Below are 27,728 nucleotides of genomic sequence, written 5' to 3'. Positions count from 1 at the left end.
GAATGCAAACAAGAAATGGAAATGAGATTGATGAGGGTTTGCAAGTAAGATTATTCTCTCTTGAAATGTTATCTTATTTTCTTTGCCAATAGTGCTGACTTTGGTTGATTCTGAAGTGAAGATGTGATTAAAGTGAGCAAAAGCCCAGTTCTGGGTACCTTCCCAACTCCAAAGAAGACAACAGAAAAAAGGAGAAGAATGGGTGTCAGAGGAATACTTTCTACAGGCCAGCTAATTCCAAGGAATCTCACTAGGTTAATGTGTAGAAGAAATCTTTTGGAGAGAACGTAGCCTTCTACAGATTTTGTGTTGCTTTGTGTCTGGGTTTTTTTGGTGTTTGTGTTGTTTTTTTTTTCTTGTGTTTTTGTTTGTTTGTTTGTTTGGGTTTTTTTGTTTGGTTGTTTTTTTTTTTAATTACAGCAAACTCAAATACTCTGAAACCTTGGGCATTATACAGACCTATATAACAAGACAGTCTCTGTTCTGAACAGCTTTGAATGTAAGGTCTTGAGTCTTTAATACTATCCTCATGGTGAGGCCCTGGAACTCCGCAAAACTGGGGCCTAAATGAAGAAAAACAACAAGCAAAGGAAGGACAAATGTGCCTTTGCGCAGGGGCAGAACATGAGGAGTTGGAGAGTCCTTGAAGTCTCGGTAGCAGCTGAAAACATCAGTGTGCTATCAGCATTTTTCCCATACCAAACCCAAAGCTAAATCCAAAACACAGCACTCATCTAGTCCCTGGAAAGGAATATTAACTCTATTTCAGCCCAGACCAAGACAGGGTAACAGTCATTGAACGTGTAGAGTAATAATTGACCATGCGACTTACTTATTATTTATATAACTGAGCAGGTAGATACAAAGATATCACAACTGTTTAATAACCTCTGACCATACCTACATATTGTATATGAGCTGTGTGGCACCAAAATTATTTGAAACCTTGAAATTTTATGCCTGATACAAGCAGTTTTCCTTGAGCTGGAGCTTGAGCTCACACATGCTATTTGGTTTTGCAGTAGGACTCAGTGGGGCCTTTCTGGAAGAAACTTCATCTATCTCATTTTGCTGACCTCCATGACATGTCGCCATCCTGAAGGAAAATAAGTCACAGTATCCTACAGTGCATCTACGCAGCAAGTAAGCATATCCTTGTGTGCTTTCAAAAGTATATGGGTTTTCTCTACTAGGTGCACTAGTTGAGTTGCTGTAGAGCTGACCCTTGAACAGGGTTTTGGAGGAAAGTACTGTGGAGAAATGACAAATTCAGCTTGAGCCTGAGCTTTAGGCTATTTCTACACAGTTGCCTCTGTACAGCTAGTTAACTTAGCTATCCACTTGTTTAGTTGATAATAATTGGTTGACAACTTATTATCAGCACCAAGTTAAAAGTGAAATGATAATTTTAAAGTTTATAGTTTCTTAAACCTTCTGACTCCTACCACCATATGTTTTCTGGCATCCCATTTTATCTGTTTTGTTTATTAATGTCCTCTTCAATAATTTTATTGTTCAGTACTTTGCTCGTCCTTTTTGCTCTACCTTTGCTCAACAAACCCCTTGAAATGACGGTTCATATTAATGTTAGAAACAGACTTCCAAAAACCTGATATTCCAAACCCCACTATTTATTATAAATGATGCTACCTTGTTTATAATTTAGAAATCAGTTTCCCAGTAGTATTTGAACATTCCAGAAGACAAGAAGAAGATCTATCCATAGTGCTGATGGAAGCCAGTATCAATGAGAAAAAAATTACCTAATTGAATACATGTGGATGTTGACAATAATTACATGATATAACCCGCTTAAATCTTGTCATACTACATCACTCTTGTGACAAAAGAAAAACACTATGATCAGCATCAGAGATGATGGAGTTGTATTGCAAAACATTTATTTTTGAAGAACAAGTATTCATTTTTTTAATAAAGATTTGTGTGAACAGCACACATTTTAGGATTATGCTAAACAACCCCAAGTTCTCCATGAATTTTAATTTTTCCTTCAGTTATTCACAGGTTAAATGTTTGTTCATTCACCCCAGCTGGGTGACCAGGAAGGTATTTTCTCTTGTCTTCCATTCACTGCCTAGTGAAGGGCTAAATGTGGTCAGCAGGTGGAACTGACTGTGCCTATTCAGTGTAGACCATCCTGTCACATAGTGTCCTTATGACAAACATGTATGTTTTGTACAAGGCTGTACCTAGTTCAAACAAGGTCTACCGCAAGCAGTGGAGCTGCTGAAGATGATGCATCATAGATCATTTGAACTATGTTCCATAGCTTTTTGCTTCTTGTTATGTTTCTAATTGGCTCTTGCTATCTCAAAAACTAAAGCTCTTAAATTTCCCTTTTACTTTTTAGACAGTTTGGCTGCCTGCTATTAGGTATCTATAATTGAAAGAGTTGACATTTATATGCTTGCTGGGTATGCACAAGGGAGAGGAATCCAACATTTTAAAACCATTCAGCAGTGATAAAATCCGATAGATCCACAATGACTTATGATGTGTATAGATTTCACATTCTAGACTTGATGCTGGTGTTCTTTAATTGTCAAGTTGTTTGCACCTGTCATTTTAGCAAATACCTCTTCAATTGTATAAGCTTTTGGGCAGGAAAGCTAATCTGGCAGAAAACATGAAAGCATTTGCATCAATAAACATCTTTATAAAATATTTGTCATTGGAGCCAGAAGCTTTCCCATTTGTCAATGGTTGAGAGTTGTAAAAAGAGAGAGAAATGGCACCAGGTCATTACTGATCTTCACAGAAACACTGTGGGGAAATACTTAATATTTCTTGACTCGAGCTCTAAAAGTAGCTTTGTAGAAATAGGTATTCTGGTCATGTATCTCCAGTAAATTAAAACCCCAGAAAAATGCTAGAAAATAGAAACTACAAGTGTGCAGTGTGCAGTGCACACTTCACTGTGTCCTTAGTTATAATTTTTTATGACCTGAGGTAATCTGAGTGAATTTCAGATCAGGGTATATGAAATGAGATGAATGGAGGTCTGCTCTTGGAAGCTGTTATTCATCAATCAATTAAGTCAGGAAATTTTTTAAAATTCTAATCTTCCTGCTTCAGCTATATTGAATTAAACTGTGACACCCAGGCAGTTAAATTTTCTCCTTGAAATATATACTTTGATACAGTATTTGAACATCCATCTGCTTTCTGAGGTGAGCAGATGTGGCCACTTCTACTGCAGTGTGGAGATACTATGTCTCTCTTCCTGCAAAAATGCAATATGCCTCTACATATATATTAATTTTTAAGCAAGACTGGACATATTTGGATGAATGAACATTAGCTGGATTTTCTTAAAGGCAATATAGTCTTCATTTTGTAATTGGTGCTGTATTTTGTATTTATAGCTGTTTAATTTTTAAATGTGAAATGAGTCTTTCATTGTTGGTTTACATTAAAGAACACCATGCTTTAAGCGCAAGGTCTGAACTGCTATTTCTTTCTCAGATTTGCCTGAATTACTACAGGATGCTTCTATATTAACACAGTAGTTATTGAATAAAGAGCCCTCCACAGTAGATATCACATTTTAATGGTCATGTCTTAATGTCCTATCAAATTAATGTGATATATTTTGTCATGTTTAGCTGCTTGAGTCAAAAACTACAGGAAGAGTTTAGGGTTTATTTTTAGTAGCTCATATGTTTTAGAATATCTCTCTGTATATTTGAATTTAGAAATAGTGATGTTTAAATATTTAAGATACAGTAATTTTAAACTTGCCTCATCCTTATCTTGGCAATATCGTCATAGTCTATGATCAAACAGTAAATTTGAGTATGTCAAAGGTTTTTATATCAGCATAATACAATGCTTTTTTAGGCACAGACTTTTTGGATATCCTATATGGGTGACACAGTCCAAGTGAGATACAGTGTACAAGACCAATGATGGATTTAAGAAAAGCTCATCAATACTCAAAATCGGTAATTTTATCTGCGTATGCCTGTATTATAAGTGCAACATGAACACAGAGCTTTGAAAATTTGCTTTCTTAGTAAATACCTAAAGTTGCCAGAGCTGATACTTAAAATTCTCTTTTTTTTGAGAGGAATTCTGTTTAACATAGATCAGTCTTGCTTAAGTGAGTACCTAAATATAAAGCCAAGCTGGAAAAGACAGATTTATTGGCGTAACAGCTGCCACCACTACTGATAAGTGCTCAGCATCTGACTTCTCTAGCTGCTGTTAAATCACGTACCATTCCTCAGGCTGGGAAAGCAAATGAAGATAACTGAGTACAGCAATCTGTGTAAAACCAGGGAGAAAAACATAGGTTGCAGGGAGATCTGAAAGACCACACATAAGCTAATGTGCATACCCATGGCTTTGGTATTAGTTGCAATCTCAGTATCTGTGTACATAGTTTGCTTGTTAAAAAAGCCAGGTTAGTGTTATAAACATGGAGTCTTCTTGTATTATTGTCCAGTACATGATGCAGAAGCATGTCAGCAGCACAACTCCCTCTTCAAATATGATTGACTAGAAAATAAAGCTAGGAGTAAAATAAACAGATGGTCTGGAGGGACTTTTAAAATGTGATGGTGGCTTTCCAGAGAAAATAACCTACAAACAAGGAAGTGGTTAAAAAAGTAATTGAGTGTATGCACAAAGGAATAAAGATGAGAAAATGACAGTAAATTCTTTTTTTTTACTATCCTTTGGGCAAAAGATGGAAGAGAAGTGAAAAAGATGCTGTTGTGCCTGAAACACTGGGAGGACTGATAAAAGTACTTAGTGAGTAATGTGACCCCTCAGAAAGAGATCATGAACAAGAGGCTGTTCTGCTGGCTTGGTTATTTTCTTCTTGAAGCCAAGCAGAAGAGGAAATAATTCTACCAAGAGCTGAGAACTCTTGTAGCCCTGTGAAACTCTGGAAACATTAGAGATTCCTTGATAATGACAGATTTGTATGTGGAAAAAAGTTTCTTACAGGAAAGACTGTCACGAGACATACCTCCAGTGCAACAGACTAGCTTCCAATAACCAAGAGTATTGCACTATCCAGGAAAGCTATCAAAGCAATAGTGGATACTAGGAAAAAAACAAAACAAAACAAAACAATCTACTGACTCAAATTACAGAAAAGCAGGAAGTACAAAACATTGAGGCTGATACTGTGATCTAGAACAGACATCAGAAAGCAGTATAAAAAGCAGAAAAAAAATGCCCAGTCTGTGGATGGAGATGTGAACTAGAAATAGTTCTTATCCCAAAACAGAATCTACCATAGGTATGGTAAGCTGCAGTATGGGTTATGAAGAAAGCCTATAGAAGAGTTGTCTGCCACGTGACCTATCCCAAAACTAGTATATATCTATTCATGTCAAATAACGTTTGAAGCTATGTTATTAGACTTGCAACCATTTAAATTCCAGCTGCATTATAATATTGACTGCTAAGTGGTTAGATTTAAGAAGGGTGTTTATCAAGTGATGAAAGACAGTAAAACCTTTCTGAAGTCAGTGGAGTGAGTGGAGTCTGTCCATAAGAACCCATCCTCCCCGGATGATATGTTATTTGCTAGAATTTCTGGTAGTCCAAATGCAGATGTACCTCCCACTGTTGAACAGCAGTGAAGCCCTTGATGAAAAAAAGAAATGAAAACTGTCTAGCAGCATCCAAACAGGAGACTGATAATACATTTCAGGGAAAAACACACCTACAGTACGGGGTTTTTTACAGGTATATTGCCACATTTACTATGTGACACAATGAAATCTTTTTAAACTCCCCATAGAAAGGAACTGACAAACATACCAATGATCTACCATACTGTGTACAGTAATTATTTACAGCAGAGTACAGGGGTAATCTAGCTCCACAAGAAATGAAGGACTCTATAGGTAATATCAGAACCTGTACTGAAGTCACACTCAAACTAAGTCATTAGCCTTATCCAGAGACTAGGAATGTAAGATCTGCTTTAGGATAAAAATACCATTTTGGCTGAAGTCAAGTACAAGTTTTGGTATAATAAGGCAATGCAACTACCTTTACTGTTATCAGTGGGCTAGCACTGTTTACCTTGAGTATCTTCAACTATCTGTCCATCTTCAAAGGAGTTCTAATCTCAATAGAAACACCCGCTAGAAAAAGTCCTAGGAACTATACTGATTACATTCTTGAAGGTAAACAAAGCATCAAAACCTGTCATAGGCTTGCCAAGCTAGCGAAGAGGGCTTTATACTAAAATTCCACTGGAGGAGAACCTTGATCCCACTCCTACCTGCCTGATGCCAGTGGCAGCAGTAGATGCCCAGAGCCTGGAGAGGGGTCGCAGGTCAGCAGGAGAGCACCTGAAGAGCAGCACAAAGGAATGCCAGCCAGTAAGTCACCTTCATCAGGGGCCAACTTAAACCCCTCTATGGAAATGCATGTAGCATGGGGGATAAAGAAGAGGAGCTAGAGACATGTGCCCACCTGTGGGCTACTATCTTACTGGCATCATGGAGATGTGGTGGGATGACAGCTATGGCTGGGGTGCTGGAATGGAAGGATACAGGCTCTTTAGGAAGGACAGGCAGGGGAGATGAGGAGGGGGGGGTCACCCTCTATGCTAATGACCAGCTGAGGTATATGGAGCTCTGGCTGGGGATGGATGAGGAGCCAACTGCGAGCTTGTGGGTCAGGATTAAAGGGAGGGCAGGGACAGGTGACATTGCAGTGGAGGTCTGCTACAGGACACCTGACCAGGAGGATCGAGTGGGCGAGGCCTGCTGTAGACAGATAGAAGCAGCCTCGCGTTCACAAGTCCTGATCCTCATGGGGAACTTCAACCACACTGATATCTGTCTGAGGGACAACACAGCAGGACACAAGCAATCCAAGAGATTCCTGGGATGCACTGATGATGACTTCTTTTCCCAAGTGTTAGAGGAGCCAGTGAGGAGAGGTGCCATGCCAGACCTTGTTGTCATCAACCAGACGGGGCTGGTGGGGAATGTGAAGCTGGGGGTCAGCCTTGGCTGCAATGACCATGAAATGGTGGAGTTCAGAATCCTTAGGACAGTGAGGAGGGCACACAGCAAGCTCGCTACCCTGGAGTTCATGAGAGCAGACCTTGGCCTCTTCAGGGATCTGCTTGGCAGAGTAGCATGGGATAAATCCCTGGAGGGAAGAAGGGACCAAGAAAGCTGGTTGATCTTCAAGGACCACCTCCTTCAAGCTCAGGAGCGATGCATCCCGACAAAGAGGAAGTCAAATAAGACCACCAGGAGACCAGCAGGGATGAAGAAGATGCTCCTGGACAAGCTCAAACATAAAAAGGAAGCCTACAGTGGCTGAAAACAAGGGCAGGTAGCCTGGGAGGAACACAGAAAAACTGTCTGGGTAGCCAGAGCTTGGGTTAGGAAAACCAAAGCCCTCATAGAATTAAAGCTGGCCAGGGACATCAAGAGCAACAAGAAGAGCTTTTAAAGGTATGTTGGTGATAAAAGGAAAACTAGGGAAAATGTGGGCCCTTTCTGGATGGGAAGGGAAGACTTGGTCACCCAGAATATGGAGAAGGCTGAGGTACTCAATGACTTTTTTGCCTTGGTCTTCACTGGCTAGGTCTCCAGCCGCACTGCCCAAGATGCAGAAGGCAAAGGTGGGAACTGGGTGAATGAAGAACTGCCCACTATAGATCATCAGTTTTGAGACCATCTATGGACCCTGAAGGTGAACAAGTCCATGGGACCTGATGAGATACACCCGCAGATCCTGAGGGAACTGGCAGATGAAGTGACTAAGCCATTATCCATCATATTTGAGAAGTCATGGCAGTCCAACAGAGTTCCTGCTGACTGGAAAAGGGGAAACATAACCCCTCATTTTTTAAATGACCAGACTGTGAGGAGTAAGTACCACATGAAGCTATCTTTTATATGAGATGATGGATGAGCTGTGTGATTGAGACAGTTTATTTATAGAAAATTGAGTCATAGTTTTAAGAGTTGATAAGAAATGGACAACATCTCATATATGAAGTAGCAAACATCACTTAGACTGTTTAGAGATCCTGTCTGCTTGGCAGAAATAAGTATCTAATTGAGGGCATATATGTAACTGGATGATGAATTCAGGCAGTATGCAATACAGTCTTCACACATCTCAATTCTGGCAGAAGGTGAGAATAGACTTTACTTCTGATAACAGTCACCTGTAGAACATCACACACATTTCTGGGAAGGGCCTGTCTGAAGGACATGTAGGCAAGAGCTCTGACTAGGGAGCCCCAGGTGTGTTTTGCAAAGTATGTGTTTGGCCTGAGATTACTGTACTCAGACAATGGTCCATACTGCACTGCAGCTGGATTTAACCAAATCAGCATCAACAGGACTTTGAGCACAAGGGCACCTTCTCCTGAGTAACAGAAAATGATGATACGGCACAGCTGGCAATCAAGATGGTCAGGAGGCTGTTGATTTAAAGCAGAACGGAAAGGAAGGAGACAGGAAAAGATCCTGACAGATAAGCAAGAATGTTCATGGGAGTACATAAGGGAATGCCAAGCTAAACACAGACCAATGCAACAGATGAGTGAAGGTCTTGTCATTGTGCTCAGATGATCAGGTTTGGATTCGTGCAAAACCATGGCATAAGGTGGCAGTACAAGATATAGTGGGATACTAATTATTTGAGTATCAGAAATAAAATGGAAGAAAAAACAAGATTTTTGAGCAGAGTTCAGAAAACATCTGTGTAGACACAGAAGAGACAGAAGAAATTAAATAAGAGCAACACAGAGAGAGCATCGGAGTGGAGAATGCAGGGAGCTACAATTTGGAAGCCTGTAATTCAACAGCAGCTGATAAAGTAAGAAAACATTAATGGACATGTGAAAAAAATTATTGGGACTGCTTGAACACCCTGAGAAGTTCTAAATGAACAGCAGCTGTATTCAGATAAAAGAGTATGCTGTTACTGTGGACTTCCTATCTCTACACACAGAAGGAGAAAAAAAAAAAAAAAGAGGATCCTGAAATCTAGAAATAAAGCGAATGTATTCATCTTACATAAAGCAATAATAACCTTTCATTTTGAATATACATTCAGTTTGGTCACTTCATTTCACTTAGGCTATAAGTGAAAAAGGAAGTAGAGAATAGTAATGAGAATGATTAGAAGCATTGAAAGAGTTCCGTACATGCAGAGATTAAAAAGATTAGGGTATTTACGTAAGAACAGAGATGAGTAAGAGGTGAAATGAAAGAGGTGTATAAATTATTAATGATTTAGAGAAGGTCAGGAAGGTACACCAATTTAACTGTCTCAAAACACAAGAACAAAGGGTTCACCATGAAATCATAGCCTTTCAGTTTAAAACTGATAGCAGGAAATCCTTTTTACATAAATGTGGCCTCACTGCCTCAAGATTTGAGGCAATGAACTTCACGGGATTAATAAAAGGGTCTGACATTTCTTGCTACCTTGGGTAATCATCCAATAACATATGATATGAATGTTTAAGAATTCTTAATGTATTGATCCTTACAACAGGCTTCAAAGGCAGGAAAGTATTATCATGCCCTTAATCTAGTGAACAGAATTGACCATGAGGGGACACTAGATGATTTGCCCTGGATCACAGGCAGAATGTCTTGTAGAGCAAAACTGGATTTTAGTGACCTGAATGCTAGATTGGTACCTTAATACGTGGACAATCTCTTTTGCCATTATTTATTTATGTTGGTGATACCCAGTCTTTCTGATGTGGCTGGCCACACAGCTTCTTGTGACAGCACTTGAGTCATGTGCCACGGCTCTTCCATGGTCATGTGGCCAGCACATAATGGACTGACCAGAGGGTTTGCACTTGCACAGTAAATTAGAATAATCCTTACGGCACTGGATTTACTGAACATACCCAAATCAATCAGATTGAGTATGCTTGCTAGATCGGATATTTCCCTCTGAAGCAATGGAACTATTGCTGATGCATGATGCAGCATTTGTCCGTCCATATCTATCAAGGAAGGTTTTGGCTATTTTTCACTGCCGTCTCCAGAATCATTGATCTATCCCAGTCTCCACTGCTTTCTTTCACAAGAGCCCCTCACTGCCATTTTGCCACTTCCCTGTGGCTGCCACATGCTGGGCTGCTGGAAAAGACCAGGCACAGAACTATTCAGGTGGCTGGCAGCTTTTTCCTCACGTGTGCCTCAAGAATAGTAAGAGGAGAGAACAGCCAGACTTGATCAATCGTTTTGACAAGTCATATATGGCCCATGTTTCTAGATGGGCCTTCCCGCTTTACGGGGATATTTAGTACACAAGCAACAGTAATGCTACCTTGTATTTGAAACAGTCAAAGGAATGGCTATCATCTGGGATGTAAGTTTTCAGGATGTAATCTAACTGCAACCTGCTAGAGGCGAGGAAGGACCTTTATGCATCATTATGATATCAAGTAGTTCCTTATCAAGGAAGAAACTTAAAACTGTTGCATAAATTATCTGCCCATGCCTACTAAGGAAGACAGGATAACAGATAGAAAAGACTATTACTGTCCTGGTTCGGGCTGGAATAGAGTTCCTGTTTGTTTCGATTTAATGCAAAAGTTCATAAGTAAGATATAAACCAGTAAAAATGCAGCAGTGAGCTATTTGGAGGATATGTGGAGGAATGAGTGAAAACCCAGGCTTTACTGTTTGGTCCTTCTGCTTGCTAAACCTGGTTAAAAAAAGATGTTACACAAATGCACATTTTTTGCCGTAATGATCAGTACACTTTTTATTTTAAAATGTTTCTTGTTTGTTTGGGGGTTTTTTGTTGTTTGTTTGGTTTGGTTTTGTTTTGTTTAACCCTGGAGATTTTATAATAGGGGGCTATAAAAAGTCTTTGAAGGCATTATGTTTCTTTGTGTTGGCTCAGGGTGAGAGAATCTTTATAGGAATATATTATGATTTGGTGATAATAATTGCCCTTCTTGCAGAGCACAATAAATATATCACTCTATGATTGAGTTACTGATCCTTTGAGTGTACAGTGATACAATGCACTCTTCTACAATGGCATGGAAGATAAACCATGCAGTTGTTATTTTTTTAATATCTATTCTATCTCTGTAATATTGGATCTGCATAAATCTGAAAATATAAATATAAAGCTTTGATAAAAAAGCCTGTTAAGATACCTGTGCTGTTGTGACACTTCTTTTTAAAAAAACAGACCAAAACAAAACTTTTTCCTTCTAGTTCAGGACTGTCGCTTTACTTCCAATAGAAACAGGCTAACAAAGATTGCCTATTTCAGCCCAAGAAAAAAAGACTGTCCAAGACCTCCTGCAAATTCAGCCTCAGAACTCTGCTATTATATCAGCCATAACTCCTGTGCTTTTCCTAGTATTCTCTCTCCACCTGGTCCTGTTTGTGCTTCATTTTTTTTTAATGGGTGGCTGGAATTGTCACTGGTTGCCTATGCCTTCTATAATGGCACACATGGTTCTCTGTGTCCACGGAAAATACCTCAAATAATACATTATGGTTTTGGCTTCATGCTTGTCACAGCTGCATTGCTCATAGTCGTTCTTTGGTCAGCCCTTAAGCGTACCCTGATCTGACTGGGAGTCTAGGCAGCTGAACAGCTGAAATTGCATCACATGCAGTGGGAGTATGTGTGCTGTACGTGCTTTCAGATAAATGCTGGTGCAAGAGAGGAAGGACATTCCAGTTCCCTGGTAAATCTGTGCCTCATAGTCAAGATAGGTCCTTTTCTTCAGCCATTTTCTGCTAGTAATTTCCTACATTTACTGCAGAAAGGTAAATAGTATTGCAGTCCACACTCTTTTTTCCACAACTCCTGTCTTCAGCTCATTCCAATTTTTTTCTGCACTGACCTGATTTTGTTTTGTATTGGCAATGCTTCTTTGCTTTGTGTCATCATACCACTCATTTTTATGCCATGATCATGAAAGACAATTTTAAAAGAATTGGCCCCAGAACCGATCCTCAAGTAACCACCATTAAGCTCCCTCCGATGTCAAATTGCCCCTTTCAACACTGTCAACTGTCCAACACTTTGTTTCCATTTTTCCTTTAGCAATACCTGTCTAACTGTTCCTCTTTTACCTCTTTCTTATCTAGCATTATTTATTAATTTCCCACATAGCCCTGTATCAGCTATTTTACCAAAGTCCAGAGAGAGGACATCTAAGGATTTTCTTTTAAAGCCATCGCTGTTTAAAAAAGAATGCTGTCAAGTTTAGCCTGGACTTACCTGCCTTTGAACCTATTTTGTATTTATTTCTGTCCACCAGCATCATCTCTTTGAAAGCAATGCTCCACTGAGGTCCAAATAGTGCAGTAAACGTCTCGATCACTTTTTCTGTCCCCACTGCTTTCATAAACACAAGCTCCATAATTGCTGCTACCTGTTCATATGACAACTTGAGACATTTATTGAAAGTATTTTCATGTGAATACATGAGCTAAGTCTTTCAGAGCACCATGTTGGAAATTGGCAGAAACCCTGTAGTTCATGAAGCCTTGAGTTTTAATGCTATTTCTACCTCTTCTGTGATCAGTACCGTCGCACACTTGCATTTCCAATATCCAGATTTTCTTTGTCCCCAGGTCACAATCATTGCCCTTTCTGTAGTCTGATGAAGTATTAATTTAGTTTATGACCTATTCATCTTGTTTTTCAGCCTTTGACACAAATCAGGGAAACTGCTAACCTTTGAGACTTTCAGGGCTGTTACAAAGGACCCACCTCACTTGGTGCATTCTCTCATAATCTGGTATGTCTCAGGGCATTTCTGCCAGTTCCTTTGTAACTGAAGACCTGGAAGAAAATCCTTGCCCCAGGAATAATTCTCAATTACTCTAGACAACACAACTTTAGCTTTCTGTCAAAGCCTCCTAGGTGCTCAGTGTATATATATGTATATACATAGATAAATAAAATTAATTCCTTGATTCCTGTAAATCTCAGCCTGAGGCCTCCTGATCCTTTTTTTTTTTTTTTTTTTTTTAATCACTTGTTATCATTGGAATTTAAACGATAGGCAAGCTTTTCAAAGACATGCCTAGCCTAGCTTTTCTTTCAGTGACTGCTGTCTTAAGATAGGTTTTTAGCTGTTAACACACCTAAGCACTTTTGCTCATCCTGCTCTTGGCCCTTTCCTCTGAGCTCTGAGTCAAACTTTCCTCCAAGTTGTTTTCTGTCATATTCTAATGCTGGGGTGTTAGCTGTGGTTTCTTGTGTTTTTTAAATATTTAATTTCTGTCTTGAAAGTTCTCTGTGATCTGAAATTAATGTGTTGATAAGATCAGCTTCCTGCATTGCTGAAACGACTGAGCTGGGGGACTGGCTTATCATGGCAGGATTTTAGCTCATCAGGATCAAACTTTGCCCTTAAAAATCCTGATCTAGTTTTATGAGCTCAATATCCCTTTTAAAATAAGCAGCTCAAAGTAAGGTAAATCATCAGAATCATCCTTGGCTTGGCCTCCTTTTCATTAGTTCTCCAGCACTGTTAGTACCTTGAATGTCGAACCCTTCTGTCACCAGTTTTGATGCACGAACTCCTTCCTAGCTTCTGTGATATACATTCACTTCCCTTGTTCATCCTAGCAGAAGAAACTGGATTGTTTTATTGGCCATCAGTACCCTGGAGTTCATGTCCCTCAAAGAAACATCATTCTGCACTGTGACTTAGCACTTCTATGTGTAGGTATGCTAAGTGATGCAGGATCTCTGTTGATGCACTGGCACGTCATTTGACGTCCTGTCTAAAATAACAGTGTTGCAGGAAAAAATACAGTGCTACGGAGTGTGGAGTGTGACGTGCAAGGAGTACCTTGTGAATCTGGGAAATCCCACAGTAGAGATACTGCATAAATATGCAGATAAAATCTCCACCAAAATGACTGAATTTCTTCTGTACTGTGATGGACTGATAGTTGTGAAAAAGACCAGACCTTAGATGGTCAAATATACATTTATAACATGTAAACGCTTCATATTTTCCAATGAAAGTAATTTTATGTAGGCATTATTCAGAAACAAACATTTCTGTTGGATCTGACCAATTGCTACTGGATTTGAAGTGAACTTGGGCTTGTATTGAGTATGAAGTGAGTATAAACACAGCCTCTTCTGTAAGATTTGCAATAAAATCCTTTGGATTTTGCTTTAGAAGAGCACTGACCACTGATCACGAGCAAAGATAAACAACAGAACTACATTTCAAAGATTTTTTTCAGAAGAAATCATAACCCTATAATGACTACTCACTTGATAAATTTTGTATTTCATTCTGAAAACAAATCCAGTGTTAACTGAGAGCATCTACATATTTTCATTTTAGTTCAGATGAAGCTGTTCTTTTTTGTTTACAGGTAGAGGAGGGGAAGGAAAGAAATGTGGCTGTCAGCTAAAGTTTACACTGTAAATGTTATTTTCAGTTTGGGGCTAATCCCGCACCTTTATTGGTGTGACTCATTAACAGGACTCCTTTCACAAGTCAGGATTACTCACTCAAGTAAATGAATTAAAATGAAGTCATTATCTTTTAAGGCTAAATGATAAAACCTAAGAATTAGACACCTATAATAGAACCATTAACAATTTTTAATTACAGTACAGCTACCAGCCACAGCAGTAGTATGTGGTAATACATACTCATTTTTTTGCCTGCTGTTTCAGTGTGACATATCATTATGGAAGGAATATTTAAGTTCTATTTTTAGATTTAAAATTTTACAGGCAGAGAACAACCAAAGCTAGAGGAGCTGTATGAACATCTGTCATGTTATTTCAGGCAGTCTGAACTGAAAAGAAAACACAGTAAAAAATAATTGTCTTTTCTGGTCAGAGGGGCAATTCATGGGGCTCAGAGGGACTCAGGGTCAAATTGTATGTGGTGTGCATCTGCCACATGGCCTTAGAGCCAGAGAACAGTCTCTGGACTCTTTTATTAACATTATGTCTTAGCCGTTCTGATTAGGTGCCAAAAATGGATTTGGAGCCATATTGTGGACCTCTAACTGAGAAAGTTATGACATATTCAGTGTTTACTGTCCAGGACTGCCAGACCTGTTTCACTGTGCAGCCTACTCAGAAGACTGGGAAATCTGTTTTGAGAGTGCAGATGTCCAAATTAAGTACTGCTCTTAACTCTCCATTTACAGCCAAGTCTTACAGACTGTGGATAATATGTACTGTGAATAACTGATTGCTCCTGAATATTGATTCCTTACTACACTCTTAAGTCTTCTTTGTACGCTGTGATAAGCAGTTTTAATCTTCCTTAAAGTGTCTGTCTTTCTGTCTGTCTTTGATGACTGTTTTATTAAGAACATATAATAATCTCTGTGTGGAAGGAAACTAATGAAAAATGATATCAGAGGAAGATATTATTTGCCATGAGGGTACTTAAGAATTCAGATCATGAATTTTCTGATGAGACATTCTTTTGAAAAAAAATGTTCACATGTAAAACTAAAACTTTCTGAGGAATATACTGATTTTCATGAAATGTCTGCTGGGTGAAAACTTTCCAGGTGCAGACACAGAGAGAAGGGCTTAGCCCTTCTATCGTGATGCAGTTGATGGCACTTATCTGAGAGATGAAAGAATGACAGATCAGGGACGTAAGTTAGTTTAGTTATCATCAGCTCCATAGAGTTGTAAGCTATAGTAAAAGATGTATTACATTAATTGGCAGGAGTTGCTTGCTCTTGCATGCTTCTTTCTCTGAGTTCCAGCTTTTGAATATTGTGTAAATTAATGATCTTGTAACTTGCTCAGAAAATATATCCAATTCCATGACATCTTAAGTAAAACACCTGATTTATTCATGTTTCTAAAGATCACCTATTTTAGCTCCTTTTCTGCTACAGTTATTTAATATTTTCCATTTTCTCATATGATTTTTCTCTAGTAGATCATGGGGTTTGAGTCCCAAATGATGCAAATTATTTTTCACTTTCAATGAAATGAGAATATTCTTGCTTCAGCTTTACGGACTGCTAATAAAAAGGAATACAGTGAGATGTCCTTTAAAGGTTTTACTCAAAAGATGAGAGAGGCTTTGCTGTCACAAGATAGAAAGCTGTTGGATTTTTTAAAATAAATTGCAATTATGTGTGCAAAATCTGAAAAAAAAACTACCACTACATTGTATAAATCAAGGTTATAAAATTTATTAGTATCTTCTGAATATACGTGGTCATTTTTTTCTGTGGAGATACCTTGATATGATTTGCCTTGACAGTGTACTGCTGAGGAATAAAAAAGAGAACTGGGAAAATGCAGGATGACTGAGAATCTTTACAGCATTTAGAACACACTAAAGAAAACCTTTAATGTATTGGACTTTTTAAAATGCATATTAATCAGTGTTCTTTTTTTTTTTTTTTTTTTTTTTTAAGGTAAACATTTTCCTCTTCTAAAACAGGCAAATTTTAAAGAAATTAAACGTGATCACATAGCTCTGGATAAAGTCTTAACAAAATGTCTCCATTTGCAAATTCCAACATCAATAGCCTTTGTATCTCTGTTTCCTAATTCCTTATTCCATGGCCATCAAAATGTGCTTCTGGATCTGTTAAGATGCATAAAATTCCAACTACAGTGCACTTCAAAATCTGTCTTTTTGGTTAGGTGAATGGCTAAAATGATAACAAAGGAATGTATGTGGGTGTGTTAAACTTCTACATGTGTTGCTTAAATGAAGAACTGATATAAAGATTAACAGACTGACACTAATGCAAATGAAAATTTGATATAGGTTTTAAAAATACAGACCATTTTGGCTTTGGTGTATAAGTTCTGTCAAAACTTCACACTATCATTAAAACAAATCAAAGCATTTTCCATCAAATCATTCTGATATTATCTAGCCCTACTGCAATGCAAAATAGCAACCAGGATGCTTTATATATAAGGCTAGAAAGAACTGTGTGTTCATCATTGATGGTAAGTAAAACACATTCATATTAAAAGATCTGAATTGTCTTGGGATATTCAATGTTCAAGTTGTCCCAAGCATCTCTTATCTTTCCCACTGTCTTTTGGACTTGCAATTGGGGAAAGTTGTACAATCATGTGGAGCTGGTGTTCTTGTTACTTACGTGACATTTTGGAAATAACAGAATTGTAAATTTAAAGCTTCTTCCTCACAAATGTTACCTGAACATGCAGTGCTTCTTCAGGAACAGATTGGACTCATACAAGTGCCATGTTAGGTTTAGGAGTCACATTAAAATAAGATTAAAATCCTGATTGTTAAATAGACTGCTAAATTCAGTATAACGATAACAAACAGGATATTAACACTATGTATGCCTCATCCCTTATCGCATATTTTAAAAATAAAGACAGCGACTAATACCATATCAAGGAAGAGTTTCACCTTTCATTTTTTATTTGATTTCTCTTGTGTCTCTATTGAAATAACTCAGTATAATACCAGTGAATTATACTCTTCATGCTTTGCCTGCATAGAAGCCTGTCTAGGATGTTGCTGACTGTGTTGCAGTATTGCTCTGCATATACATTACCACATTTTTAGAGGAACAGATCTGGAATAGAGTCTGATTATTTCTCACCTTGGTAGCTAATGCTGTAGAATAGATTCAGTCCTGCACTGACAAAAAATGAGTGCATGTAAGCATGCAGCTTCTTCCTCCCACTTCATTATCAGTCACATTTTTATATTAGAATTTTATTTTATCCAGGTGATTCTGTTTTGCATTTCTTCTAATCATTTAGTCTTTCCACACAACCCTGTTCTCATTTGTCTACAGTAATAAAAGCAGGTAAGAAAATGACAAAACATCTTCACAACTTTGCCTTTCCATTTGTTCCATACTGTATATTATACATGTTTCATTACTAAGGTACTGTATTGGCAGATTTGTAACTTCTTTTGTTTGCCAATGCAAGGCACAAGGTGATCTGTTTTCTGGATAGATAGTACTCCCGAATGGAATGCAATCTAGGAAGCAGGCATGTGACTTCAGAGCAGTTTTCATTAATATTTTTAAAACAGTGCCCAAGCACAGCTGTTCTGCATTCCCCTTTCTGTTTCCATGATATAGCTGAGTGACCCTGAGCTAATTAGTTAACCTTTAGTTAGTGTGCCTTTGTTTATCTCTGAAATAAAACTATTTCCTAGTTTCCAGATATAATGTTTACATCTACATCAGTATTTATACAGCTTTCCAAAATCTTTAGAAAGAAGTTACCAGTGCTATTACTATTTTATTACTCTACCTTTTTAATTATATAACTATACTACTTTTTACCCTTTGAAAGATGGATTTTACTTTGAGATTTCACATTTGTCTCCTATGACACCTCCCCTCTGAGAATTAACATCTTAAAAAAAGAAGGAATTTTTCTCTCTTTTTTTTTAAATAAGATTATTTAAAAGATTTTGGATGTTGCATGTAAAAAGGTGAACCATTTGGAAACATCTAAATTTGAATATGAAGTTTAACTAAAAGAAAGAAACTACACCGAGGGTAAAATGTGTAAGGAATTTATAGTTTTAAGCTGTTCTTAATGATTTCTCATTGGGTGTATGATTTCTGTCAGTTTTTAATTAGTTCTGTGCCACCAAGGCTTTCCCATTTATTTCTAAAGGATCTGTTGGTTCATTCAGTACACAAGATGAGCCTGCTCTGGAGTTTAATCAAAGCTGAGGAGCAATGGAGGCTGTTGTCTCTGAGTAGTCTTTTATTGTGTCACCACTCCTTTTGTTCTGTTAGGGATTCCAGCTTTTCATGTCCCACTCTTCTGTTGCTTTTTTTAAGGACTGCTAGGTATAGGACATTCTTCCATCCCAGTTACCAGCCCATCATTCTCTGTTCTTTCAGCCATCTCATAGAGACATCCTCAAGGATGCCCCAGAGAAGTGAATTTATAAAGACAAAAGGATAAAAAAAAATAAAAAAGGAAACATGAACTTGGTTGCTCTTCTGTTGTTCTTGCTCTCTCTTCCCAGAACTAAAGGCTGATTCCTGATCTGATGGGGAAGAAGTACTGTATCACTGATTTCAGGGGCAATGAACCAATTGATAAATGCTGAATGTCTGACCTACTCTCTTTTAAAACCGTTAACTGTAGCACACCGGGAATATTGATGTGTTAATGAACAATAAAAGAGTAGGAGAGGAAATCATGCTTCTGGTAAACTTAAGAGCAGTGGATATTGTATACTTTGACTTCAGTGGGGTGTTCAACACTGCCTCCCAAAAGATGCTCACAGAGGAGCTGGAGTATGGGCCAGATGAGCAGGCGGTGAGTGGGGTTGAAAAGTCAGTGAACAGGTGAGCCCACAGAGTTGTAATCGGTGGCACAAAGTCTAGCTGGAGGCCAGTAACAAGCAGTGTACCCCAGGGATCGATACTGAATCCAATACTCTCCCTTCAGGTATCAATATATCGCCCTTGGCCTGCTGGCAACGCTCTTCTATTGCAAGGGCAAATTGCTGGCTCCTGTTGGACCTGGGGAGGAACAACCCCATGCATAATAAATGCTGGAAGCAGCTTGGCAGAAAAAGTCCTGGGGGTCCTGGTGGACTCCAAGTAGAACATGAGCCAGCAATGTGTCCTTGTAACAAAAAAAAAAAAAAAAGACTAGTGTATTTTTGGGCTCCATTAGGTAAAGCACTGCCAGCATGTCAAGGGAGGTGGTCCTTGCACTCTACTCAGCACTGGTGAGGCCCCACCTGAAGCACCGTGTCCAGTCCTGGGCTCCCCGATACGAGAGAGACATGGACATACTGGAGACAGTCCAGTGAATGACCATGGAAACTATTAAGGGACTGGAGCATCTTTCCTATGAGGAAAGGCTGGGAGAGTTGGGACTGTTCAGCCTGGAGAAGAGAAGGCTTGGGGAGATCTTATCAGTTAATATCAATGCTTGAAAGGAGGGTGCAAGGAAGATGGAGCCGGACTCTTTCCAGTGGTGCCCAGTGACAGGACAAGAGCCAATGGGCAGAAACTGAAATACAGGAGGTTCCCTCTGAATGTCAGGAGACACTTTTTCACTGTGAGGATGACTGAGCGCTGGCACAGGCTGCCTGGGGGGGTTGTGGAGTCTCCCACCTTGGAGATACTCGGAAGCTGTCTGGGAAGGGTCGTGGGCAACTGGCTCTAGGTGGCCTTGCTTGTGCTGGGGGGTTGAACAGAGGTGGACCAGAGGTCCCTTCCAGCCTCAACTCTGATCAACTTTGATTAAGCATTTTAGGTGCAAAATAACACGCAGATTCAAAGTACCTTGAAAAAACATCGTGTCTATGATTCAGGGTATGATTTAGGGCAAATTTTCAGCATAATACAGGAGATTTTTAGCATTTTCATTAGTGTGCAGAAGAAAATGCTGTTATATCTTGAAATGTCACAGAGTAAGTTTACCTCTAAATATGCTGTGACAAATATAATAAAAAAGGTTTCCAGACAGCATACCAGATGGATGTCAGAATTAGATGTATTCTTATGTGTAAAATGAGACTGCCCCCATATAAACATTTTTGTGGAGAAAGTGATAATAGAAATGTGAAAATAATTGAAAACTGAAATACAAATGCAATATACATTACCGGTATTATTGGAACTTCATGCCCTTTAACTCAAAAAGAAGTTTTATGAAATATTATGCTGAACTGTGACAAGACTGAAGCTATTAAAAAGGACCACAGTGGAAGTACTTCTGCATTAAGAATTGAATATTTTTGTGGGAAGTATGGAATGAGAATCTAATGATAAGAATAGAGTGGACATGTAAAAGTAAATTTGGACACCCCTGATATCTGAGCACAGTTATGCAGAATGGTTAATTCAAGCAGCACAGTTCTTATATTATTACTAAAGTAGAGCACTAAAAAAAATTCTAACATTGCAGATAACAGAATTTATTTCTAAAGTACTCTTTGATGTATAATTAGGTAGATACTATTATATTTTTTTTCTTTGAAGGTTCTTAAGATATGTTATCTTGCACTTCAGCTGACTTTATAATGATTCATTGTAGCAAAGGAAATTATATAGTGTAGAAAGATTTTTACTGTGCTAGAAAGGTGGACTAAAACTAGTCTCCTGTGCTATCCACAATTTTCAGTGGAATCCTTCCTATTAAAAAGAATTGAGAGTAAGTTGTTAACGTACTCAGGAGAAGTCAAACAAACTGTTTTCAAGAGGAACAGTAGAAGCACAATTTTCCTCTGTTAAGAATATGTACTTTCTGTTCTTGTAGGCTTTGTTTTCCCTGAGCCTGCCTGTGCCATAGCAATTTGTCTGTTAATAGAGTGTGTCCAGCAAACCAGCTTCCTTCCCACAAGTTACACTTATATCAGTGCATCATAATTGTCCAGACCTGGCTTGATGAGGTGTTTGAAGTTAGAAATGAAAATTTCATCCAGTCTCCTCTCTTACTTTCTGATTTTACAGTAGGACTGAGTGATTCTTCCTTGTGATGAGTGCACTTCTGTGCACCTCTTAGCAATTTTGCTTACCTACAGAGGTAAGTTTATACACTAGTTGTGAGTTTATACACTAGATGAGGGTGAGCTAAGCAATCCACTAGTTCTTTCCCACCTATGTCACCACTTGGTATGGCCTTTACATTTCCTGGTTACATGGCAGAGTACTGGCTGCCTGACTCTGCTGCCCACTCTGTAGCTTCTTAAGAGGAAGAGTAAGTGCAATGGAATTTAAGATTAAAATGTACACGATTCCTACTGTTTTGTGTTAATGCTAGAAGAAGAGAAAGTGAGAGAAAGTCAGCCTGAACTTGTGTGGTGGGGTTTGGACTACTCCCATGGTGCAGGTTTGGGCCATGGGATTATGTTGATCATAATGTTCATTTTGGAGGTTTTGTTGATCTTTTAGACACCCTGCCATCTGGAAGAACTAGAACTTCATTTGTTGCCTGTTGAGAAGCCACTTTCAAGTGAGGAGAATAGATTCGATGTGCTCACAGCAGCATGTGTTTCTGAGGGCACATGCTGCTCTTCTCTGTGCCAGCCGGAATTTCCAAAGTGTTAGGGGCTGTGTGTTGAAGTACATGGCAATTTTACACAAGTCAAAAAAGGGCAAAGACAGAAATAAATGTGGCCAAGCTCCTCTTTTGCTGGAACAGGCTGGTGTTTCTTAGCCAAGCAGATAGAGTAAAAATCATTACTCACCTGTCTGCCGTAAAACTGGGGAAAGATCCGGGGAGCAGTTCCAGTTCTAAAGAAACAGTTCCACCTGTATATCTTTGACAAAAAGAGACTGTACTCTGATTTCAAACTCTTCAAAGCACTTCTCTGTGCCTACCAGCACAGTTTCCTTCTTCAAATAACACTACTTCATCACATTCAAGAGTGGATCATCCTCTCAGTAGTGGTAAAGTCATGTGTTTAGAGATGGTGTTACTGATTTCAGTAGAAGGTGCCAGGCCCTGAGTGTTTTAAAAATCTAATAATTATGTCTATTTTGATATATTAACATAGACTTAGGAAAGTAACTTTATGGACTGGTGTTAAAAAAAAATCTTTAGTCCTTTGTTTCCTAATGCTGTTTTGTTTGAAGAAAGTTTACAATAAGCCCCTGAGAAATCAAGTGCAGGTATTAAAAACACAGACACAAGCAACCTGGTTTCCTAGCTTTGGTTTGCTCTTTTGTACAGCTTGTTCATTTTGATTGTATCTTGGTATAAATCCTTGTCATTAAGTGCTCAGGTACCTTACAGGCAGAATTTGATATTTTCTTGTGACTGGATTGGATCAGTTCCACTAGCAGATACTGTAATATTTATAATTGACTTTGACAGTGGATTATGTGGAACTGAATGTCCTAAGGCATGAAAGTAAATCACATCAGCCTCAGGTTCTCAGCCATTGTGGCTTGTGCTGCTTTGATATTGGTGCTATAGATTCCTTCGCTTGTTTAGTTTGACACTTACCTGCATCTTTACTTTCTCTTCCCTCTTCTTTCCTTTACACTCCCAACCACTTGCTGACTAAATTCTTCCTTGAGTTTTAGAATTCAATGGCACTTCAGGAGAAGGCAGACTGCCTACAGGAAAGTAAAAAAAGAGGAAGAGAGGTCCCCTTGTTGTGTTTGCAAGCAGCGCAGTTGCAGCGTTGCAGATGAGAACTAAAAAGTGAAACTGTAAACAGGTGGGTCTCTTTTTTTTTTTTTTTTTTTTTCTTTTCTATCTCACTACTCAAAGACTTAATAGCAGTTCTCCTTTTTTCTCTGCGGCATAACACAACTTGACTGCACTTGGTTGAAGGAATCACGTGGGACTCTTTATCTGGACATCTGTGCTTTTCCTTCTCTTTAATTCAGCATCAGAGCTTCTCCATTCCTTGGGCCCTGTGGGGGATTCACTTCTTTCACACTTGACAAGTATGTCCCTGCTGTGTCTCCTCACATTCTCATTTAGGAATATAAAGATGGAGTGACTACATCTCTTCATTAAATTCCTTCCAACGTCTTCAGAAATTCTTTGAATGACTTTGTTTTTGACAGCCATGATCGTGCTGATCCATTTTCACACCTGCTCTTGGTGAACATAATCGACCTCTGCATGGACCTACCTGTGTTGTCATGCTGGTCATGATTACATCATTTGCTAAACAGTTTGAGAAAGGGTAGCAACTGTCTTCAAAGGCCTTCAAGTATGTTAATATACGCCCTAATCCAGGCTGTAGTCATGTCAGTGATGCAGGAAAGTTCAAAATTAAGGAAGCGCACTATCGAAGTTATGGGTCGAATGACAGAGGAAGAGGAGACAGTGAAGTATTGCGACATTTACCTGAAGCCAACTGCTAGTCTCAGTTGTGCTGGAGCTATAGTACGGATAAATGTCTTTACTTAGTTTCAAAGATCTGCATAGGTGTGAAGTGAAGGAACCCTCTGATTTCTGTGAAAAACTGTTCTGTAGTTATTCCTGCCTGATCAGTCCTCCAGTCATTTTTGGACCGATAGTCCTGGAATACCTCCAACCTGTCTTTCAGGAAAGAGTCTGATGGCCAGCACTTAGAATGGCATCTGCACCAGCCTGTACGGGAGGGGGAATACCTGTTTTTTCAGATTTTATCATTCTGCTGTAACATACCTACTACTCCTACTGTCAGAGTCCTCAAGTGCCACGAACTGGGAAGGAGCTGAGCGTCCTTACACCAGCCTTGTCTTCACGTGTAAGCACAAGGAGTTACACTGTGTGTGACGTGCCCTGGCAGAGAGTGCCACACAAAACTGCCGTTTTTTTTGCCCGGGATTCATTTGCAGCTGCAGCAGGGGCCACAGAGACCACAGTTTAACCAGTATTGCATGAAGCAAAATCCCCAGGTGTCTGCTTTGATAGACAGATATTCAACAAACACAAGTTAGTGGAGGCTCAGTGTGGTGGTGACTAGATGAAACATAATAGATTATGATGGACCTGAAATGGATGGGATGATCTGATGGTCTCCTTTGATTTAAAACTTTAAAAAGCCATGAAATATCTCAGTGCTATTCCCTGCTGGGATAAGTGTCTGTCTTTTGTGTTTCACTTAATGCAGTGAAAATAGGAAAAGCATACAAGCTCTATGGTGAATTGGATTTTTTTTTTTTGGACTAAATTAAGTTTTATTAAGATAATGGATTGAAACTATAGGTATACAGGGCATTTTTAAGTACAGTGGGACAGTTCTCAATTTTCTCTGCAAATTTTCCAAGGTTAGTATGAATTTCTGAGAATAACACTGTACATCAGCAACAGTTTCAATAGCAGCTAATCCAGAAGTGTTGGAGGATCAGCCCTTATCACAGCACTGACAATGTTGCTTTATTTTAGAACCTGTGCCAGCACTTGAATCACAACAGCTCAGAATGACCTTTCTCCATAATCACCCATTTACACCATCTATACCCACAAAGGTGAGCTGAGAAACTTTTAAATGAAAATAGAAGGTATCTGGAAGTTCTTCTCTTGATGAGAAGAGGGATTTGTGAGCTGATTTTTGGGGAATACCTCCCCCTAAAATTTCTTAGCCCTTTGGAAACATTTTGGTCACCTAAGAAGTCATCACTGAATATTAGTCCTATATGTGAAACTATTTGTTTAAAATGTTTTTTAAAAATTGATAATATCCCTTTGTACTAATAAAAAATGTTAAGAATAAAATAAACCTTGACCTTCCTAATATATTACAATAAGATATAGAAGGAACAATAAAAATAGAACATTGAAAAAATGAAGAAGAGGCTTTTTGCTGCAGTGAGAGGAATTTCTGTTAAAGTTTTCTTTTAGATTTTTTACCTCAGCCTTGCAAACTGCTCCGAATAAACCATGTCCCATGTCATTCCCAAATCTAATTGATCTCAAGTAGTCTCAGCAGGGAGCAGTTTCCTGGACCAAGGCCTTGTTTATTCCTGTGTGTGCTGAGATGTTTTGCTCTGTCATTTTAGTGTGAGTGATTCCCAAACCGTGGGGATTCCTGTAATGGATGAAACTCAGGCTATTACTTCTTTTATTTAGAAATCAAATTGGACATCTTGGACAGTAATATTTTTTCTGTATATTTTGGCACTTCCAACCAAAGCAATATACCTGGTAAATCTCTTTTGAGATGTTCCTGCTTCAAAGCACATAGAGAAATTCTTTCATACAGTTTGATGTTAAAAGAAGATGACAGTAAACCCTTTGATACTGATTTGCAGAATCATGAAGAATTTACTAATTTCATTACTTTTTCTTTATGTTGTTTTTTCCTAGTCTTTTAAATGCACTTATTTTAATACGTATTGGTTTTAAGGGAACATTATGATTCAGTGTAATTAGCTGTAGTCATTGAGTCTGAGGAGCAAGAGGTTTTACATTTTTAATCTGGATTGCTAAAGCTGTAGAAATATTTAATTTCTTCCAAGGATAATAATTAACTCTTTCTGGGTTACCTAACAATATTTCTTCAGGTAGGATTAAATTTCAGCCAGGAATAAATCAGATATTTATAATAACCTTGCATATGCAAATTTTTCCACCTTTGGGTCATTTGCAGGTACAAAAGACTACCGAGACTGAGAACTTCTTGGCAACAAATGAAGATCTTAATTGGACCTTCTACTACCTTTACCAGTATTAATTTTGGCCTATCTGATGAGAAGGTTGGAAAGTATTTTTAAACAACTTTACAAGTGAAAAAGTCTGCATATTTGTGGTATTCTTATCCAGCATTCTGATAACATTACATTAGTTTAATTTACACCCATTCCTAATCAATTTAAGGCAAATTAAATACTCCCTACTTTAAATGTAGTGGTTTGAACTGAGTTACATTGAGTCATTTTAAATGCACACTTAGTTAAACTAGCGCTACATTTTATAGATGGCTCTGTAATTTTCCATCTAGGTAAAGAAAATTGGCACCAGTACCAGTTAATTTAGGCCAGCATAGTTCCCTGAAAAATGCAGCAACTGGAACAATATGCAGTTTATCCCATTTTAGTTTGAACATTTAATTATTTTTCTTGTGCAGAAGTCAGACCAGTTTTACTCTGTTCTCACATTCCTCATCCAATGCAGTCCCTTGACAAGATATTTCATATCAGCTGATCTACAGTGACTGTGCATCTGTCCAAGACATGAGAAATTATTTGAATTAGTTTAGGCTTCATGGAAATATGACTAAGCTAACTTTGGTTATCTCACTATTTGTTACAGGCTGAGAAAACTGACATGGATGGTGGCTGTGGATCAGCTGATACACAGTAGCCCGTTTCCTTATGGTCATTTGTCTATGTGGAAATTTCTGAGAGTTTCCAGACAGCTTATTTTGTGTACCTGAGTAAATCCCTTTAAGATACTATTCTAAAATAAAGAGAAGCTATTTTCTTATATTGACGTGCACATAACCAAATTAAGCCACACTGTTTTAATCCTTCTGTCAGTCTACTGTATCTGTAAATACATACATTGCTTTACATCACAGTAATTTGTGTGTATGCACATTCCTCTAGGGGTTTGCACTGATGTAACTAATTTGACAGTTACTATTAAAATCATCTTTTGCCAGTTTTTAAAATCTAGCTGAGCAAATAGAATAAGTAATTTGATCCTGATATTTCAATAGGTAGAAATAATAACACTTGAGTCACCGTTGTGTAAAACCTCAGAGTAGGCAGAACTAAAACCTGAAGATGTAATGAAAGAAGAAATTAATTTTTCCGATTTATGTTTGTGCTGTAGCCCTGCATGCAAGGCAACTACTAATAATTAAATCAGGTAATTAGTAACTGTTATATTAAACCCAACATTGCCACTAAACTGCAGAGTTTACATGGTATGCTTGTCTGCTTTTTTACATGACCAGTGTTAGTAGCTTACCTTATTGCTAAAAATGGATCTCTATACACATCTTTTTGTACCTTAGTAAATAGCTTGGTTCTCATCTTGTTTTCTTTCCCTTGGTATTTTCAAATAGAAAACTCATGTAAAACCTTTTATTCTGCCCTGCTATTATCTCCAGCTTGAATACCACAAATATGCAGACAACATGTGGTTTCCCTAGCAAGTGTCTATGATGAGCTTGGAACTGTGTGAATAGCAGTGATAAACAGTTGTTGACTTCTTTATTTTTTTTTGTGTCAGAATTGAGATGTACCCCATAGTATGGCTCCAAGGTTTTGTTGCAAAGAAAAAAAGCTGAGACAATGCTGCATTTTTTAATGGCTGGGTCACCTCCCTCTGTCCCAACACCAGAATCTCATTTTAGGATT

General features: G+C 38.4%; 1 protein-coding gene and 1 long non-coding RNA gene across 2 annotated transcripts in view; both read left to right on the top strand.

Annotated features, from left to right (window-relative positions):
* LOC122154748 overlaps positions 1 to 27,728 on the top strand; it is a 128,930-nt gene that overhangs the window by 27,253 nt on the left and 73,949 nt on the right. The window lies entirely within an intron of this gene.
* On the top strand, positions 23,076 to 26,096 carry LOC122154762. Its single transcript, XR_006166842.1, has 3 exons — positions 23,076 to 23,140; positions 24,808 to 24,890; positions 26,012 to 26,096. It is a non-coding gene; the product is annotated as an uncharacterized LOC122154762 (long non-coding RNA).

Source organism: Tyto alba, unplaced genomic scaffold (assembly GCF_018691265.1).
Source record: "Tyto alba isolate M040663 unplaced genomic scaffold, T.alba_DEE_v4.0 Super-Scaffold_46, whole genome shotgun sequence".
Classification (NCBI taxonomy): domain Eukaryota; kingdom Metazoa; phylum Chordata; class Aves; order Strigiformes; family Tytonidae; genus Tyto; species Tyto alba.
The sequence above is the reverse complement of the archived record's forward strand: the minus strand, read 5'-3'. Positions and strand labels throughout refer to the sequence as shown.